General features: G+C 47.2%; 1 protein-coding gene across 1 annotated transcript in view; it reads right to left on the bottom strand.

Moving 5' to 3' along the window:
• Positions 1-14,543, bottom strand: part of MELK (maternal embryonic leucine zipper kinase) — a 121,239-nt gene extending 106,696 nt beyond the window's left edge. The window contains exon 1 of the mRNA XM_077965703.1: positions 14,485-14,543. The gene's annotated coding sequence lies outside the window, so the exon portion shown is untranslated. The remainder of the gene's footprint in view (positions 1-14,484) is intronic.
• Positions 14,544-19,622: the final 5,079 nt, after the last annotated feature.

Here is a 19,622-nt window from a genome sequence, read left to right on the forward strand (position 1 = left end):
GCTAAATTATTTGTGGGTAGAGACGGGATCTCGCTATGTTGGCCAGGCTGGTCTTAAACTCCTGGCCTCAAGCGATCCTCCCGCCTCGGCTTCCCAAAGTGCTGGGATTACAGGTGTGAGCCACTATATCCGGCCCAGAAAATCTTTAGACAAATTAAACTTTACAGAGTTGAATTGACCAAAGAATGAGTCCAGAATCCAGCCATCCCCGGAACCAAAATAGGTTCAGAGTGACTCGGGCTGCCATATCTTCAAATAACATTTATGGACAGAAAAAGGAAAATGACTTACAGAAATGGCAGTCGAGTATGGAAACAGCCGGACTGGTTGCAACTCAACCTCTGACTATTTTGAGCACTGTTTAAACAGTTGGCTACCTGTGATTGGCCAAAAATCCGCTGCTGTGATTGAGACTCGCTACTCGTTACAAGAAAGGTTACAGTTTCTTTACACAATTCACTATGTATGGAGAAAATGTTAGGCCAGGTGCAAAGGCTCACACCTGTAATCCCAGCACTTTGGGAGGCCTAGCGGGGCAGATCATTTGGGGTCGGGAGTTTGAGACCAGCCTGACCAACATGAGGAAACCCTGTCTCTACTAAAAATCCAAAAAATTAGGCCGGGCACGGTGGCTCAAGCCTGTAATCCCAGCACTTTGGGAGGCCGAGGCGGGCGGATCACAAGGTCAGGAGATCGAGACCACAGTGAAACCCCGTCTCCACTAAAAATACAAAAAATTAGCCGGGTGCGGTGGCGGGCGCCTGTAGTCCCAGCTACTCAGGAGGCTGAGGCAGGAGAATGGCGTGAACCCAGGAGACGGAGCTTGCAGTGAGCCGAGATCGCGCCACTGCACTCCAGCCTGGGCAACAGCGTGAGACTCCGTCTCAAAAAAAAAAAAATAAAAAATAAAAAAATAAAAATCCAAAAAATTAGCCGGGCGTGGTGGTGCGTGCCTGTAATCCCAGCTACTCAGGAGGTAGAGGCAGGAGAATCTCTTGAACCCGGGAGGCAGAAGTTGCAGTGAGCAGAGATGCTGCCACCGTACTCCAGGCTGGGCAACAAAGCAACTCCGTCAGAAAGAAAGAGGGAGGGAGGGAGGGAGGGAGGAAGGAAGGAAGGAAGGAGTTAGGCTGAACTTAAAATGCATAAGGAGGCAGCTTTAGGCTAAACTTAATTAAACATGGTCATCTGAATCTTCAGCAAATCATAATCTTTTTGCTGGTGGAGGGTCTTGCCTCCATGCTGCTGAGTGATCAGGGTGGTGGTTGCTAAATGTTGGGATGGCTGTGGCAATTTCCTAAAATAAAACAACAATGCTACATCGATGGACACTTCCTTTCACGAAAGATTTCTCTGTAGCATATAATGCTGTGTGATACCATTTTATCCACAGTAGAACTTCCTTCAAAATTAGTTCTCTGAAACCTTGCCACTGCCTTATCAACAAAGTTTATGGAATATTCTAAATCCTTTGTTGTTATTTCAGCAAGGATCACAGCATCTTCACCAAGAGGAGATTCCATCTCCAGAAACCCCTCTCTCTTTGCTCATCAGTAAGAAGAAACTCCCCATCTATCCAAGTTTGATCATGAGATTGCAGCAGTTCAGTCACATATTCAGGCTTCACTTCCAATTCTAGTTCTCTTGCTGTTTCCATCAAACCTGCAGTTACTTCCAGAAGTGAAGTCTTGAATCCCTCAAAGTCATCCATGAGGGTTGGAATTAACTTCTTCCAAACTCCTGTTAATGTTGATATGGTGACCTCTTCCCATGAATCATAAATTTTTTTTTTTTTTTTTTTTTTTTTTTTTTTTTTGGAGATGAAGTCTCGCTCTGTCACCAAGGCTGGAGTGCAGTGGCACGATCTCAGCTCACTGCAAGCTTCACCTCCCGGGTTCACACTATTCTCCTGCCTCAGCCTCCCGAGTCGCTGGGACTACAGGTGCCCACCACCATGCCCGGCTAATTTTTTTGTATTTTTAGTAGAGACAGGGTTTCACCATGTTAGCCAGGATGGTCTCGATCTCCTGACCTCGTGATCCGCCCACCTTGGTCTCCGAAAGTGCTGGGATTACAGGCATGAGCCACCGCGCCTGGCCATGAATGTTCTTAATGACATCTAGAAGAGTTAATTCTTTCCAGAAAGCTTCCAGTTTACTTTGCCCAGATCCATCATAAAATCACTATCTATGGCAGCTGTAACCTCACAAAATATATTTCTTAAATAAAATGACTTGACAGTCAAAATCACTCCTTGATCTATGGCCTACAGAATGGATGTTGTGTTAGCAGACATCCAAACAACCTTCATTTTCTTTTTTTTTTTTTTTTTTTTTGAGAGGGAGTCTCGCGCTGTCGCCCGGGCTGGAGTGTAGTGGCCGGATCTCAGCTCACTGCAAGCTCCGCCTCCCGGGTTTACACCATTCTCCTGCCTCAGCCTCCCGAGTAGCTGGGACTACAGGCGCCCGCCACCTCGCCCGGCTATTTTTTTGTATTTTTTAGTAGAGACGGGGTTTCACTGCGTTAGCCAGGATGGTCTCAATCTCCTGACCTCGTGATCCGCCCGTCTCGGCCTCCCAAAGTGCTGGGATTACAGGCTTGAGCCACCGCGCCCGGCCTTCTTTTTTTTTTTTTTTTTTTTTTTTTTTGAGACAGAGTCTGGCTCTGTCGCCCAGGCTGGAGTGCAGTGGCCGGATCTCAGCTCACTGCAAGCTCCGCCTCCCGAGCTTACACCATTCTCCTACCTCAGCCTCCAGAGGAGCTAGGACTACAGGCGCCCGCCACGTCGCCCGGCTAGTTTTTTTGTTTGTTTGTTTGTTTGTTTTTTTAGTAGAGACGGGGTTTCAACGTGTTAGCCAGGATGGTCTCGATCTCCTGACCTCGTGATCCACCCATCTCGGCCTCCCAAAGTGCTGGGATTACAGGCTTGAGCCACCGTGCCCCGCCACAACCTTCATTTTCTTGTACATCTCCATCAGAGCTCGTGGGTGACTAGGGGCATTATCAATGAGCATTAATATTTTGAAAGGAATCTTTTTTTCTTAGAAGTAGGTCTCAGAAGTGGGCTTAAGATATGCAGTAAACCTTAGCCAGGTGTGGCGGCATATGCTGGTAGTACCAGCTATTCAGGAGGCTGAGGCAGGAGGATCACTGGAGCCCAAGAGTTCGAGGTTACCGTGAGTTATAATCACATCACTGCATTCCAGCATGGGTGGCAGAGTGAGACCCTGCCTCGAAAAAAAAAACACAAAGATACTCAGTAAACCATAGTACAAACAGTTATACTGTCATCTAGGCTTTGCTGTTCCATTTATAGAGCACAGGCAGAGTAGATTCAGCATAATTCATAAGGCTCTGGGATTTTGCAGGCCCAGCCTACAGCGTCTTTCCTTAAATCTCATGAACTGACCTCTGCTAGCTTCCAACTTTTCTTCTGCAGCTTCCTCACCTCTCTCAGCCTTCACAGAATTGAGGAGAGTCGTGGCCTTGCTTTGGATTAGGCTTTGGCTCAAGGAATTTTGTGGCTGGTTTGATCTTCTATCCAGACTGCTACCTATCAGCATGAAGGCTGTTTCGCATTCTTATCACTCATGTGTTCAGTGGAGTAGCACTTTTAATTTTCTTCAAGAACTTTTCCTTTGCATTCACAATTTGGCTAATTATTTGGCACAAGAGGCTTCCCTTCCAGCCTATCAGCTTTGGACATGCCTTCCTCACTAAGCTTAATCATTTCTAGCTTTTTATTTCAAGTGACAGATGTGTGACTCTTCCTTTCACTTGAACACTTAGAGGCCATTGTAGGGTTATTAATTGGCTTAATTTCAACATTGTTGTGTCTCAGGGAATAGGAAGGCCTGAGGAGAGGGAGAGAGACCGGGAACAGTCAGCCAGTGAAGCAGTCAGAACACACACAACATTTATTAATTAAGTTTGCAGTCTAATTATGGGCATAGTTCACGGTATCCTAAAACAGTTACAAAAAGAGCATCAAGATAACTGGTCTGCTGTGTGGGCTCACGCCTGTAATCCCAGCACTTTGGGAGGCTGAGGTGGGCAGATCACGAGGTCAGGAGTTCAAGACCAGCCTGACCAACATGGTGAAACCCCGTCTCTACTAAAACTACAAAATTAACCAGGCATGGTGGTGCATGCCTGTAATACTAGCTACTTGGGAAGCCGATGCAGGAGAATCGCTTGAACCCGAGAGGCAAAGGTTGCAGTGACCCAAGATTGCGCCATTGCACACCAGCCTGGGCAAAAAAAGCAAAACTCCATCTCAAAAGAAAAAAAAAAAAAGAGTCACTAACTGGGTAGGTCAGGCCATTTGGGATGTAACATCCTTTTTTTGTTGTTGTTCTTTTTTTTTTTTCTTTGTTTTGAGACGGAGTCTCTCTCTGTCGCCCAGGCTGGAGTGCAGTGGGCTCACTGCAACCTCCGCCTCCCCAGTTTAAACGATTCTTCTGCCTCAGCCTCCCAAGTAGCTGGGACTAAAGGTGTGCGCCACCACGCTGGCTAATTTTTGTATTTTTAGTACGGACGGGGTTTCACCATATTGGCCATCCCAAAGGGCTGGGATTATGGGCTTTTTTTTTGAGATGGAGTCTCACTGTGTCACCCAGGCTGGAGTGCAGTGGCACAATCTTGGCTCATTGCAGCCTCCACCACCCGAATTCAAGCGATTTACCTGCCTCAGCCTCCCGAGTAGCTGGGACTACGGGCACACACCACCACACCCAGCTAATTTTTGTATTTTTAGTAGAGATGACGTTTCACCATGTTAGCCAGGCTGGTCTTGAACTCCTGACCTCAAGTGATCCACCCACCTCGGCCTCCCAAAGTGCTGGGATTACAGACGTGAGCCACAGCACCCGGCCGAATGTAACATCTCTACCAAGAATAACACCATTAGCAGCAATAATAAAACCCACAACAGTCTTTTGAATGATTTATGTGCACATCCATGCATCATCTCTATACTCAAAAGCCTGCCCCTCTCTCACAGGGTAATTTGTGCTATTCATTCTTTCATCAGTCACCGATGTCTACACTGTGCCAGGCCCTGGTCAGGGCAATACCAGAGAAATGGAGAAAAGAGACATGGTTTCTGCCCAAGGGAGCTCACAGACAGAGGAGCCAGACCCATACTAGAGTTGGCTAATGCTAATGAAGGACCCCATAGAAGTGCTAAATACAAGTGCAGGTAGCTATCTTGTTTAGAGCTCAGAGGGAAGCGACTGAAATATTTTCTACCGGAGCTAGGCCTTGAAAATAATAGAAAAATCCAACGGGGGAAGAAGAGCATTCCCCAGGCAGGGGAAACTAGGTGTGCAGAAGCAGGGGGCAAGAAAACACAAGTCAACGTGGAGAAAGGCCAGTTGGGTGGAGCACAGGATGGCAGAAGGCAGGAGAGGAAGAGCTGGTAAGCAGGGGACCCAGTGGGAGAGCCTTGTGTGCCAGGCTAGAGCTGGGAGGTGTGCTGACCAGGAAAAGAATGGATTTACATTTCAGAGAAAGCCAGAGCAGACGCTGGGCCAGCATTGGAGTGTGCCAGGCCTGCCAAGGCAGGGTGAGAGCTGTGCTTCTCTGTTGGCAGAATGAATGCCATGAATCTCAGTGCCATGTGTGGCTGAGTCATCCGTGGAACGGGAAACAAAGGCTGGAGTCCAGTCTCTGAAGGCACCTCTCAGTACAATGCCCTTTCCCTTCTGTGGGCCTCCAGGTTAGCCAGCCTGGGGCTACAAGTCATGCCCAGATTTTACATCCAATCTAAGGGCAAGTGGGAAGCCACACAGAATTAGGGTTTTGGTCACAGTCCTGCCAGAAAAGGAAACAGCTTTTAAAAACTATTAAAAATATTTTAGGGATTTGAATTCAGAAACTACTTCAGGAATTTGTTAAATTTTGTAATTTTGATAACTGAACTGTGGTTAAGTGGTTGTATAAGAGAAAGTCCAGGCTGGGAGCAGTGGCTCACGCCTGTTAATCTCAGCACTTTGGGAGGCCAAGGTGGGTGGATCACCTGAGGTCAGGAGTTCATGACCACCCTGACCAACATGGTGAAACTCCGTCTCTACTAAAAATACAAAAATTAGCCAGATGTGGTAGCACCTGCCTGTAATCCCAGCTATTCGGGAGGCTGAGACATGAGAATTGCTTGAACCTGGGAGGCGGAGGTTTCCATGAGCCGAGATTGCGTCACTGCACGCCAGCCTGGCGACAGAGCAAGACTCCGTCTCAAAAAAAGAATAAAAAAATACAAAACTTAGCAGGGTGTAGTGGCTTTTGCGCCTGTAATCCCAGCTACCTGGGAGGCAGAGGCAGGAAGAATCGCTTAAACTGGGAGGCAGAGGTTTGCAGTGATCTGAGATCAAGCCACTGCACTCCAGCCTGGGCAATAGAGCAAGACTCCACCTCAAAAAACAATTATATGAAAATGAAAAGCAAGCCAGGTGTAGTGTAGTCCCAGCTACTTGGGAGGCTGAGGTGGGGGGATTGCTTGAGCCTGGGAGGTAGAGGTTACAGTAAGCTGAAATGGCACCACTGCACTCCAGCCTGAGCAACAGAGCAAGATACTGTTTCAAAACAAAAAAAAAGTAACAAAAAATTTCAGGAATGTTAACTCTGTTTATCCCTTAGTACCCACCATAGAATCTTAACATTACTATAAATAAACAATGATTTATTTCTTAAGTTTCCATTCTCTGCTAGACACTAGATTAGAGGGTTGTAAATACATTATTTCTAATCTTGTAAAATAATTATTTCTATTCCCATTTTACAGGTGAGGAAACCAAGGCCAAAGAACATGAGGTATTAGCCAGGTGTGGTAGTGTACACCTGTGGTCCCAGCTATTCAGGAGACTGAGGTGGAAGGATTACTTGAGCCCAGGAGTTCAAGGCTGCAGTGAGCTAAGATCATGCCACTGCACCATAGCCCAGGTGACAGAGCAAGACACTGTCTCTAAATTTTTTTTTTTTTTGAGACGGAGTTTTGTTCTTGTTGCCCAGGCTGGAGTGCAATGGTGTGATCTCGGCTCACCACAACCTCCGCCTCCTGGGTTCAAGTGATTCTCCTGCCTCAGCCTCCCTAGTAGCTGGGATTACAGGCATGTGCCACCACATCCGGCTAATTTTGTATTTTTAGTAAGGTGGGGTTTCTCCATGTTGGTCAGGCTGGTCTCGAACTCCCGACCTCAGGTGATCTGCCCGCCTCAGCCTCCCAAAGTGCTGGGATTATAGGCATGAGCCACCACACCCGGCCCCCTGTCGCTAAATTAAAGTAAAAAATAAATAAAAGGTGGTTAGGTATCTAGTAAGAAGCAGAGCCAGGGATCGAAAGCCAAGGCTTTTCCCACTGCAGTTCTTAGTGTTCGCTGAATTAAATATAGCAGTTAGAACAATTAAAGTTTAAGGTACCAGCCAGGTGTAGTGGCTCATGCCTGTAATCCTAGCACTTTGGGAGGCCAAGGCTGGTGGATTGCCTGAGCTCAGGAGTTCGAGACCAGCCTGGGCAATATGGTGAAACACCTTATCTACTAAAATACAAAAAATCAGCCAGGCTTGGTTGTGCACACCTGTAGTCCCAGTTACTCAAGAGGCTGAGGCATGAGAATTGCTTGAACCCAGGAAGTTGGAGGTTGCAGTGAGCTGAGATGGCACTACTACAGTCTAGCCTGGGCAACACAGGAAGACTAAAAAAAAAAAAAAAAAAGTTTTAGGCTGGGCTTGGTGGCTCACACCTATAATCCCAGCACTTTGGGAGGCTGAGGCAGGTGAATCACCTGAGGTCAGGAATTCAAGACCAGCCTGGCCAACATGGTAAAACTCCCATCTCTACTAAAAAATACAAAACTAGCCAGCCGTGGTGGTGGGCGCCTGTAATCCCCGCTACTCGAGAGGTTGAGGCAGGAGAATTGCTTGAACTTGGGAGGCAGAGATTGCAATGAGGCGAGACTGCGCCACTGCACTCCAGCCCAGTGACACAGCAAGACTCAGTCTTGCCCGGTGGTTCACGCCTGTAGTCCCAGCACTTTGGGAGGCTGAGGTGGGCAGATCATGAGATCAGGAGTTAAAGACCAGCCTGGCCAACATGGTGAAACCCCATCTCTACTAAAAATGTAAAAATTAGCCAGGCATGGTGGCGCATGCCTGTAATCCTAGCTACTCAGGAGGCCGAGGCAGGAGAATTGCTTGAACCTGGGAGGCGGAGGTTGTAGTGAGCTGTGATCATACCACTGCACTCCAGCTGGGGTGACAGAGTGATATGCCGTCTCAAAAAAAAAAAAAAAAAAGAAAAGAAAGAAAGGCTGGGCGCAGTGGCTCACGCCTATAATCCCAGTACTTTGGGAGGCCGAGGCGGGCGGATCAAGAGGTCAGGAGATCGAGATCATCCTGGCTAACACAGTGAAACCCCAAACCCCATCTCTACTAAAAAAATTAGCCGGGCATGGTGGCGTGTGCCTGTAGTCCCAGCTACTCGGGAGGCTGAGGCAGGAGAATTGCTTGAACCCGGGAGGTGGAGGTTGCAGCCACGGTACTCTAGCCTGGGTGACAGAGACTCTGTCTCAAAAAAAAAAAAAGAAATATTAGAGACTCTCTGTATTAATGAGAATGATGATGAACACTGTGATCTAAAGAGCACCCTCATTATTAGGCAAAGGCAAAGCATTATACAGAGGAATATTATGCAATTATTTCAAAAGAGTTACGTGAGCATACTCCCATTAGTATTGCCAAACAAAATAGCAACATATTAGGGACATAGCTATGCTAAAAGATCAGCCATTTCAAATTTAAATGGGCATCCTGTATTTTTATTTGCTGTATCTGGCAACCCTAAATGCTATGGAAAGATGTCTGGTTTTTTTTTTATATGAACGAAATAAGCTACTGAGATACAAAAATAGCACAGTCCCACTTTTGTTTAGAAAAATGTGTAAGTATAGAAAAAAGTCTGGAAAAATATATATTATAGTGTTAACATTCTCTCTAGGGAATGAAATTCTTTCTTTTTTTTTTTTTTTTTTTTTTTGAGACGGAGTCTCGCTCTGCCGCCCAGGCTGGAGTGCAGTGGCCAGATCTCGGCTCACTGCAAGCTCCGCCTCCCGGGTTCACGCCATTCTCCTGCCTCAGCCTCCCAAGTAGCTGGGACTACAGGCGCCCGCCATCTCGCCCGGCTAGTTTTTTTTTTTTGTATTTTTTTAGTAGAGACGGGGTTTCACCGTGTCAGCCAGGATGGTCTCGATCTCCTGACCTCGTGATCTGCCCGTCTCGGCCTCCCAAAGTGCTGGGATTACAGGCTTGAGCCACCGCGCCCGGAATGAAATTATCTAGCATAGCCATGGAGAGAAGACTATTAGTACTTACTTATTTACTTTCTAAACTACTGTATTGCCTGCATTTTTAATTGAAAATTTTATTGAGATAATTTCAGATTCATACGCAGTAGTAAAAAATAATACAGGCGGCCGGGCGCGGTGGCTCAAGCCTGTAATCCCAGCACTTTGGGAGGCCGAGGCGGGCGGATCACAAGGTCAGGAGATCGAGACCACAGTGAAACCCCGTCTCTACTAAAAATACAAAAAATTAGCCGGGCGCGGTGGCGGGCGCCTGTAGTCCCAGCTACTCAGGAGGCTGAGGCAGGAGAATGGCGGGAACCCGGGAGGCGGAGCTTGCAGTGAGCCGAGATCGCGCCACTGCACTCCAGCCTGGGCAACAGCGTGAGACTCCGTCTCAAAAAAAAAAAAAAAAAAAAAAAATAATAATAATAATAATAATACAGGCTGGGTGTGATGGCTCACACCTGTAATCCCAGCACTTTGAAGGGCTGAAGCAGGCAGATTGCTTGAGCCCAGGAGTTCAAGACCAGCCTGGGCAGCATGGTGAAATCCCATCTCTACAAAAAATATAATAATCAGTCCAGTGTGGTGGCTCACACCTGTAGTCCCAACTACTTCTCAGGAGGCTGAGATGGGAGAATCACCCGAGCCCAGGAGGTTAAGGCTGCAGTGAGCTGTGATGGCACCACTGCACTCCAGCCTGGGTGACAGAGCAAGTCCCTGTCTCAAAATAATAATAACAATAATAATAATAATAATAATAATAATACAAAGAAATCCCTTTTTTGTTTGACTCAGTTTCAACCAAAGGTAACATTTTGCAAAAGTATAGAACAATATCATAATCAGGATATTGACATTGGCTCAGTAATCCACTGGTCTTATTCAGATTTCCCCAATTTACTCATTTGTGTACGTGTGCATTAAGTTCTATATAATTTTTCACCTGTGTAAGTTCATGTACCTACCAACATAGTCAAGACAATGAAAAGTTGGAACATCACAAGAATCCCTTATGTTGTCCTTTTATAACAACTTCTACCTCCCACTGGATCTATCCCCACCCCTGCCCACTATCCTTTTGACAAACACTAATCTGTCCTCTATTTCTGAAGTTTTCTCATTTCAAAAAGACTATATAAATGGAATTTTACACCATGTAACCTGGGATTGTCTTTTTTCACACAGGATAAATTCCTAGAAATTCATCCAAGTTGTTGTGTATATCAATAGTTCATTCTTGGCTGGGTGCGGTGGCTCACGCCTCTAATCCCAGCACTTTGGGAGGCCCAGTCAGGTGGATCACTTGAGGTCAGGAGTTTGAGACCAGCCTGGCCAACATGGTGAAACCCCGCCTCTACTAAAAATACAAAAAATTAACCAGGCATGGTGGCGTGTGTCTGTAATCCCAGCTGCTTGGGAGGCTGAGGCAAGAGACTCACTTAAATCCGAGAGGCAGAAGTTGCAGTAAGCCGAGATCCCGCCACCACACTCCAGCCTGGGCGACAGAGTCAGACTCCATCTCAAAACAAACAAAAAAATTAGTTCATTCCTTTTTATTGATGAATAGTATTTTATGATATGTATGTACCAGTTTGTTTAACCATTTACCTGTTGAAGGACATCTGAGATCTTGGCTCACCACAACCTCCGCCTCCTGGGTTCAAGCGATTCTCCTGCCTCAGCCTCCTGAGTAGCTGGGATTACAGGCGTGCACCACCACGACTGGCTACTTTTTGTATTTTTAGTAGAGACGGGTTTCACCATGTTGACCAGGCTGGTCTTGAACTCCTAACTTCAGGTGACCCACCCACCTCGGCCTCTCAAAGTGCTGGGATTACAGGCGTAAGCCACTGCGCCTGGCCTATTATATGCATTTTTGAATAAAATTTTCTATCAAAAAATAATAGACTATTGTGTTAGTCAGGGTTCTCCAAATTGACATGACCATTAAGAGATATAAATATAAGAGAGAAGATTAATAAGGAGAATTGACTCTGGTGATTATGGGAGACTCAGCAAGGCATCTGCAATCTGGAGACCTTAGTATGCCAGTATTGTGGTTCAGTCCAAGTTCAAAAGCCTCAGAACCAGTGGAGCTGATGGTACAGTTCTCACTCTGAGGCCACAGGCTTGATAACCCTGCGGGAGGGTGATTGTAAGCCCTGGAGTCCTAAGCCCTGGAAAGCCTGGAATTCTGATGTCCAAGGGCAAGAGGAGGAGAATATCCCAGCCTGGGGATCAGGGGAGTGAGGAAGGAGGAAAAGGAAATCCTTTCCTCTCTTTTTTTGTTCTACTGGGCCCCTAGAGAATTGGATGGTGCCCACTCACACTGAGAGTGAATCTTCCCTTCTCAGTCCACTGACTGTGAGGAAACATCCTCACAGACACATCCAGAAAAAAATGCTTACTAGTTCTTTAGGTATTCCTCAATCCAGTAGAGGCAACACCCAAAATTAACCATCACAATTATATAAAAATATTAAAACATCAACATGATCAAAACACAAATTCAAAAGCAAACAAAAAAAGTGGGAAATATTTACCACTTATGTATGGACAAGGGGCCAGCTTCTTTAACACATAATTTCTCCAAATCAATAAGGAAAACTAAATCAATAAAAAACTAAGCTGGGCACGGTGGCTCACGCCTGTAATCTCAGCACTTTGGGAGGCTGAGGTGGGTGGATCACGAGGTCTGGTGTTTGAGACCAGCCTGACCAACATGATGAAACCTCATTTCTACTAAAAAATACAAAAATTAGCCAGGTGTGGTGGTGCACACCTGTAATCCCAGCTACTCAGGAGGCTGAGGCAGGAGAATCGCTTGAACCTGGGAGGCAGAGGTTGCAGTGAGCTGAGATCGCACCATGGCACTCCAGCCTGGGCAACAGGAGCGAAACTCCGTCTCAAGAAAAAAAAAGGAAAAAAATGTTAAGAATGTTGATGATGAAATGAAGTCGCTTCCTTTGAGATAGGAGTTTGACAGGACTGGTTTCACAAGACACAGCTCACAAAGACCCAGCTGATAAAACATAGAGCAAAAGAAGCCGGTCAAAACCCACCCAAACCACGATGGCCAGGAAAGCGACCTCTGATCATCCTCACTGCTTATCATATGCTAATTATAATACATTAGCATGTTAAAGGAAACTCCCACTAGTGCAATGACAGTTTACAAACACCATGGCAATGTCTGGAAGTTACCTTGTGTGCTCTGAAAGAAAGAGGAACCCTAGGTTCCAGGAATTCCCTGCCACTTTCCTAGAAAACTCATGAAGGGCCGGGCGCGGTGGCTCAAGCCTGTAATCCCAGCACTTTGGGAGGCCGAGACGGGCGGATCACAAGGTCAGGAGATCGAGACCATCCTGGCTAACACGGCGAAACCCCGTCTCTACTAAAAACACAAAAAATTAGCCGGGCAAGGTGGCGGCACCTGTGGTCCCAGCTACTCGGGAGGCTGAGGCAGGAGAATGGTGGGAACCCGGGAGGCGGAGCTTGCAGTGAGCTGAGATCTGGCCACTGCACTCCAGCCTGGGCGACAGAGCGAGACTCCGTCTCAAAAAAAAAAAAAAAAAAAAAAAGAAAACTCATGAAGAATCCACTCCTTGTTTAGCGTATGATCAAGAAATAACCATAATAACCATAAAAACAGCCACCCACCAGCCCTCAGGGCTGCTCTGCCTATGGAGGCTACTTTTTATTTATTTTATTATTATTTTTTTTCTTTTTTTTGAGACGGAGTCTCTCTTTGTCGCCTAGGCTGGAGTGCAGTGGTGTATGGTTTCGGCTCACCGCAAGCTCTGCCTCCCGGGTTCACGCCGTTCTCCTGCCTCAGTCTCCCGAGTAACTGGGACTACAGACGCCCGCCACCTCAACTGGCTCATTTTTTGTATTTTTAGTAGAGACGGGGTTTCACCGTATTAGCCAGGATGGTCTCGATCTCCTGACCTTGTGATCTGCCCTCCTCGGCCTCCCAAAGTGTTGGGATTACAGGGGTGAGCCACGGTGCCTGGCCTATTTATTTATTTATTTATTTTGGGGACGGAGTTTCACTCTTGTTGCCCAAGCTGGAGTGCAACGGCGTGACCTCGGCTCACTGTAACCTCTGCCTCCTGGGTTCAAGCCTCAACCTCCCAAGTAGCTGGGATTACAGCCATGCGCCACCATGCCCAGCTAATTTTTTGTATTTTCAGTAAAAACAGGGTTTCACCATGCTGGTCAGGCTGGTCTTGAACTCCTGACCTCGTGATCCACCCACCTCGGCTTCCCAAAGTGCTGGGATTACAGGCATGAGCCACCACTCCCAGCTATTTATTTATTTTTTTAAGACGTCTTACTCTGTCGCCCAGGCTGGAGTATAGTGGGGCAATCTCAGCTCATTGTAACTCCCGCCTCCTGGGTTCAAGTGATGCTCGTGCCTCAGCCTCCTAAACAGCTGGGATTACAGGCATGTGCCACCACACCCAGCTAATATTTGTATTTTTGTAGAGACGGCATTTCACCATGTTGACCAGGCTGTGAATTACTTCCTGTGAAACCAAGAACCCACGGGGCCTCCCAGGCTGAACCCCAATTCTGGAGTTCACCCTGTGACACCTTCAAACTTAACCAAGGCGGGGCACAGTGGCTCATGCCTGTAATCCCAGCACTTTGAGAGGCCGAGACACATGAGGCCAGGAGTTTGAGACCAGCCTGGCAAACATGGTGAAACCTTCTCTCTACTAAAAATGCAAAAATTAGCCAGGCGTGGTGGTGAGTGCCTGTAATCCCACCTTCTTGGGAGGCTGAGGGATGAGAATAGCTTGAACCCCGGAGATGGAGTTTGTAGTTAGCAAATATCACACCACTGCCCTTCAGCCTGGGCAACAGAGCGAGAACCTATCTCAAAAACAAACGAACAAACCTTAACCAAGAGAACAGAAAGCACATAACTAAGAGGGTATAATTGTCAGAGGCATTTGAACTAGAGCAACTCCATCTTGAATAAAGCTGGGTAAAATAAAGCTGAAACCTACTAGGCTGCATTCCCAGAAGGTTAAGGCATTCTAAGTCACAGGATGAGATAGGAGGTCAGCACAAGATACAGGTCACAAAGACCTTGCTGATAAAACAGTTTGCCGGAAAGCAGCCAGCTAAAACTCACCAAAGCCAAGATGACGATAAGAGTGACCTCTGGGTGTCCTGACTCCTACACTCCCACCAGCACCATGACAGTTTGCTGTGCCAACTGTCACAAATGCCATGGCAACGTCACGAAGTTACCCCAGAGGGTCTAAAAAGGGGAGGAATGAATAATCTACACCTTGTTTAGCATATCATCAAGAGATAACCATAAAAATGGGCAACCAGCATCCCTCAGGCTGCTCTGTGAAGTAGGCATTCCTTTCTTCCTTTACTTTGCTAATAAACTTGCTTTCATTTACTCTACTGACTCGCCCTGAATTCTTTCTTGTGTGAGATCCAAGAACCCTCTCTTGGGATCTGCATCAGGACCCCTTTCCGGTAACATAGTTGTCGGAGAAATGATAATCAAGGAAACTGTAAATTGCTGGTAACAAAAGTGGAGAAGGAAGGGGACCCGCATGGAGCCCAGAGGGAAAAAAGATAAACTTTTTTTTTTGAAACGAAGTTTCGCTCTCATCTCCCAGGCCGGAGTGCAATGGCGCGACCTTGGCTCACTGCAACCTCTACCTCCTGGGTTCCAGTGATTCTCCTGCCTCAGCTTTCCACGTAGCTGGGATTACAGGCAAGCACCACCGCGCCTGGCTACTTTTTTGTATTTTTAGTAGAGACAGGGTTTCTCCACGTTGGTCAGGCTGGTCTTGAACTTCCGACCTCAGGTGATCCAAGTTTGGGAGTAGCCTGGCCAACATGGTGAAACCCCATCTCTACTAAAAATACAAAAAAAAAAAAAAAAAATTAGCTGGGCATGGTGGTGGGTGCCTGTAATCCCAACTACTTAGGAGGCTGAGGCAGGAGAATCAATTGAATCCAGGAGGCAGAGGTTGCAGCGAGCCAAGATCGTGCCATTGCATTCCAGCCTGGGCAACAAGAGCAAGACTCCCATCTCAAAAAAAAAAAAAAAATTTAGCTTGCGGTGGTGGCATGTGCTTGTAGTCCCAGCTACTAGGGAGGCTGAGACAGGAGAATTGATTGAACTGGGAGGCAGAGGCGGTGAGCCGAGATTGCACCACTGCACTCCAGCCTGGGCAACAGAGGGAGACTCTGTCACAAAAAATAAATAAATAAACAAAGAGGCTGAGGCAGGAGAATCGCTTGAACCCAGGAAGTGGCGGTTGCAGTAAGCCAAGATTGTGCCATTGCACTCCAGCCTGGGCAACAGAGCAAAAACTTGATAAAAAAGGAAGGAAGGAAGGAAGGAAGGAAGGGAGGGAGGGAGGGAAGGAAGGAAAAGTAAGGTCGGGTGCGGTGGCTCATGCCTGTAATCCCAGCACTTTGGGAGGCCGAGGCAGGTGGCTCACTTGAGATCAGGAGTTTGAGACCAGCCTGGCCAACATGGTGAAACCCGTCTCTACTAAAAATACAAAGTTAGCCAGGCGTGGTGGGGTGCAGCTGTAATCCCAGCTGCTCGGGAGGCTGAGGCAGGAGAATCACTTGAACTCAGGAGGTGGAGGTTGCAGGGAGCTGAGATGGCACCACTGCACTCCAGCCTGGGCGACAGAGCGCGACTCTGTGTTAAAAAAAAAGAAAGAAAGAAAAGAAAGAAAGAAGGAAAGAAGGAAAGAAAGGAAAGAAAGAAAAGAAAGGAAAGAAAGAAAGAAAGCTAAAGAGAAAGTTCAGTCTCCCAGGGAAAATGGATGGCAATGGAGGACAGTGGGACAAACAGAAAAAATAACAGCACCACTGTAAGGGGATGTAGGGTGGAGACAGGAAGGACAAGTGACTCCAATATAGACTAAAACAGAAGATTGGCATAGAAGTGGTTGAGAACAAGTCTTGACACCAAACTCCAGCATCACCACTGTTTTACAAAACATGAACACCGTGGTTTAATATTCCTGGGTGTTGTGAGAATTAAATGAGATATGGATATAAGGTTCTTTTTTTTTTTTTTAGACGGAGTCTCGCTGTGTCTCCCAGGCTGGCGTGCAGTGGCGCGATCTCGGCTCACTGCAAGCTCCGCCCCCTGGGTTCACGCCATTCTCCCGACTCAGCCTCCCAAGTAGCTGGGACTACAGGCGCCCGCTACCACGCCCGGCTAATTTTTTTGTATTTTTAGTAGAGACGGGGTTTCACCGTGTTAGCCAGGATAGTCTCGATCTCCTGACCTCGTGATCCACCCGCCTCGGCCTCCCAAAGTGCTGGGATTACAGGCTTGAGCCACCGCGCCCGGCCGATATAAGGTTCTTGGGCTTAATAAATTATAACTATTATTTCACGCTATAAAGACACAGCATTAGACTATTTTATTTTTTTAGAGAAAGGGTTTTGCTATGTTACCCAGGCTGAAGTATAGTGGCTGATCATAGTTCACTGCAGCCTTGAAATCCTAGGCTCAGGCAACCTCATGCCTCCACCTCTCAAAGTGCTGGGATTGCAGGTGTGAGCCCACTGCACCCAGCAGCATTGTTTAATTTAATTTAATTTAATTTATGTATGTATTTATTTTGAGACAGTCTTGCTCTGTTGTCAAGGCTGGAGTGCTGTGGCCCGATCTCGGCTTACTGCAACCTCCAATTCCCAGGTTCAGGTGATTCTCCTGCCTCAGCCTCCAGAGTAGCTGGGACTACAAGCATGCACCACCATGCCTGGCTAATTTTCTTTTTCTTTTTTTTTTTCTTTTTTCTCGAGACGGAGTTTCGCTCTTGTTGCCCAGGCTGGGGTGCAATGACGCAGTCTCAGCTCACTGCAACTTCCTCCTCCCAGGTTCAAGTGATTCTCCTGCCGCAGTCTCAGAGACAGTGTTTCTCCCTGTTTGTCAGGTTGGTCTCGAATTCCCGACCTCAGGTGTTCCGCCCACCTTGGCCTGGACAGCTGGGATTACAGGCACGCGCCACCACGCTGGCTAATTTTGTATTTTTAGTAGAGACAGGGTTTCTCCCTCTTGGTCAGGCTGGTCTTGAATCTCCAATCTCAGGTGTTCTGCCCACCTCCACCTCCCAAAGTGCTGGGATTACAGGAGTGAGCCACCGTTCCTGGACGCCTGGCTAACTTTGTATTTTTAGTAGAGACGAGATTTCCCCACGTAGGCCAAGCTGGCCTTGAATGCCTGACCTCAAGCGATCCTCCCACCTCAGTTCAGGATTACAGGCATGAGACAGTGCCTGGCCTTATTTTATTTATTTTTTTTTTTTGAGACGGACTCTCGCTGTGTTGCCCAGGCTGGAGTGCAGTGGCCGGATCTCAGCTCACTGCAAGCTCTGCCTCCCGGGTTTTTACGCCATTCTCCTGCCTCAGCCTCCCGAGTAGCCGGGACTACAGGCGCCCGCCACCTCACCCGGCTAGTTTTTTGTATTTTTTAGTAGAGACGGGGTTTCACCGTGTTAGCCAGGATGGTCTCGAACTCCTGACCTCGTGATCCGCCCGTCTCGGCCTCCCAAAGTGCTGGGATTACAGGCTTGAGCCACCGCGCCCGGCCGCCTGGCCTTATTTTAAAAGTAGCTTTGCGCCTGGGCAACTTAGACCACATCTCTACCAAAAGAAAAAAGCAAAAAAAAAAAAAAAAAGCCGGGCGCGGTGGCTCAAGCCTGTAATCCCAGCACTTTGGGAGGCCGAGACGGGCGGATCACGAGGTCAGGAGATCGAGACCATCCTGGCTAACACAATGAAACCCCGTCTCCACTAAAAATACAAAAAAAATTAGCCGGGCGTGGTGGCGGCGCCTGTAGTCCCAGCTACTCGGGAGGCTGAGGCAGGAGAATGGCGGGAACCCGGGAGGCGGAGCTTGCACTGAGCCGAGATCGCGCCACTGCACTCCAGCCTGGGCGACAGAGCGAGACTCTGCCTCAAAAAAAAAAAAAAAAAAAGACTAGCCAGGCATGGTGGTGTGTGCTGTGGTCCCAGCTACTCAAGAGGCTGAGATGGGAGACTAGCTTGAGCCCGGCAGGTTGAGGCTGCAGTGAGCAATGATTTTGCCACTGCACTCCAGCCTGGGTGACTGTCTAAAAAATAATAATAGGCCTGGCACGGTGACTCATGCCTGTAATCCCAGCACTTTGGGAGGCTGAAGTGGGTAGATCTCTTGAGCTCAGGAGTTTGAGACCACCCAGGGCAATATGGTGAAACCCCGTCTCTACTAAAAATACAAAAAAAGAAAAAAAAAAAATTAACTGGGCGTGGTGGCGGGCGCCTCTAGTCCCAGCTACTCGAGAGGCCGAGGCAGGAGAATCGATTGAACCCCAGAGGCGAAGGTTGCAGTGAGCCAAAATCACGCCACTGCACTCCAGCTTGGGCTACAGAGTGAGACTCCGTCTCAAAAAATAATAATAATAATAAAAAATAAAAGTAGCTTTGAAGTATCATGTTTGAGAATCATGATGATTTATTGTAGGTTCAATGAAGAGGACAAGTCCTACCCTTTGGGATCTCACACCAGTGTTTCTCTCCTTTTACTACTCCTTGAACCTGTGGCTATGGCATGCTGCTACCACCCGGTGGCAGCAGACCCCAATCACGGGTTCCACTGTTAGGGGAGATGACTCCTTTGCAAAGATCATGGACAGAAAGACAACCAGACATGAAGCACCTCATGATGGAATGCACAGCACAGTCTATTAGGTAGCCTTGTCAAAAAAATCAAACCTGAATCTAATTAAGGCTCTGGATCCAACTACCAATTTATAGGAAATACAAGAGAGAAAGGAACATGCTCAACAGTATCTGGAGGATGTTGGCAGCAAAATCCACACTGGAAAACTCTACAGAACAAATACCTAGTTTCTTAAAAATAAATAAATAAATAAATAAATAAATAAATAAATAAATAAATAAATAAAAGTAAGGAAAAGAAAAAACTTGAAGGAGAATCTTCAGATTAAAAATTACTTAAGAGGTCGGGCGTGGTGGCTCACACCTGTAATCCCAGCACTTTGGGAGGCTAAGGCAGGCAGATCACAAGGTCAGGAGTTCGAGACCAGCCTAACCAACAAGGTGAAACCCTGTCTCTACTAAAAATAGCCAGGCATGGTGGTGCGTGCCTGTAATCCCAGCTACTCAGGAGGCTGAGGCAGGAGAATCACTTGAACCTGGGAGGCAAAGGTTTCAGTGAGCTAAGATGGCGCCACTGCACCACTGCACTGTAGCCTGGAAAACAGTGCGAGA

The sequence above is a fragment of the Macaca mulatta genome, chromosome 15, assembly GCF_049350105.2.
Source record: "Macaca mulatta isolate MMU2019108-1 chromosome 15, T2T-MMU8v2.0, whole genome shotgun sequence".
Taxonomy (NCBI): Eukaryota; Metazoa; Chordata; class Mammalia; order Primates; family Cercopithecidae; genus Macaca; species Macaca mulatta.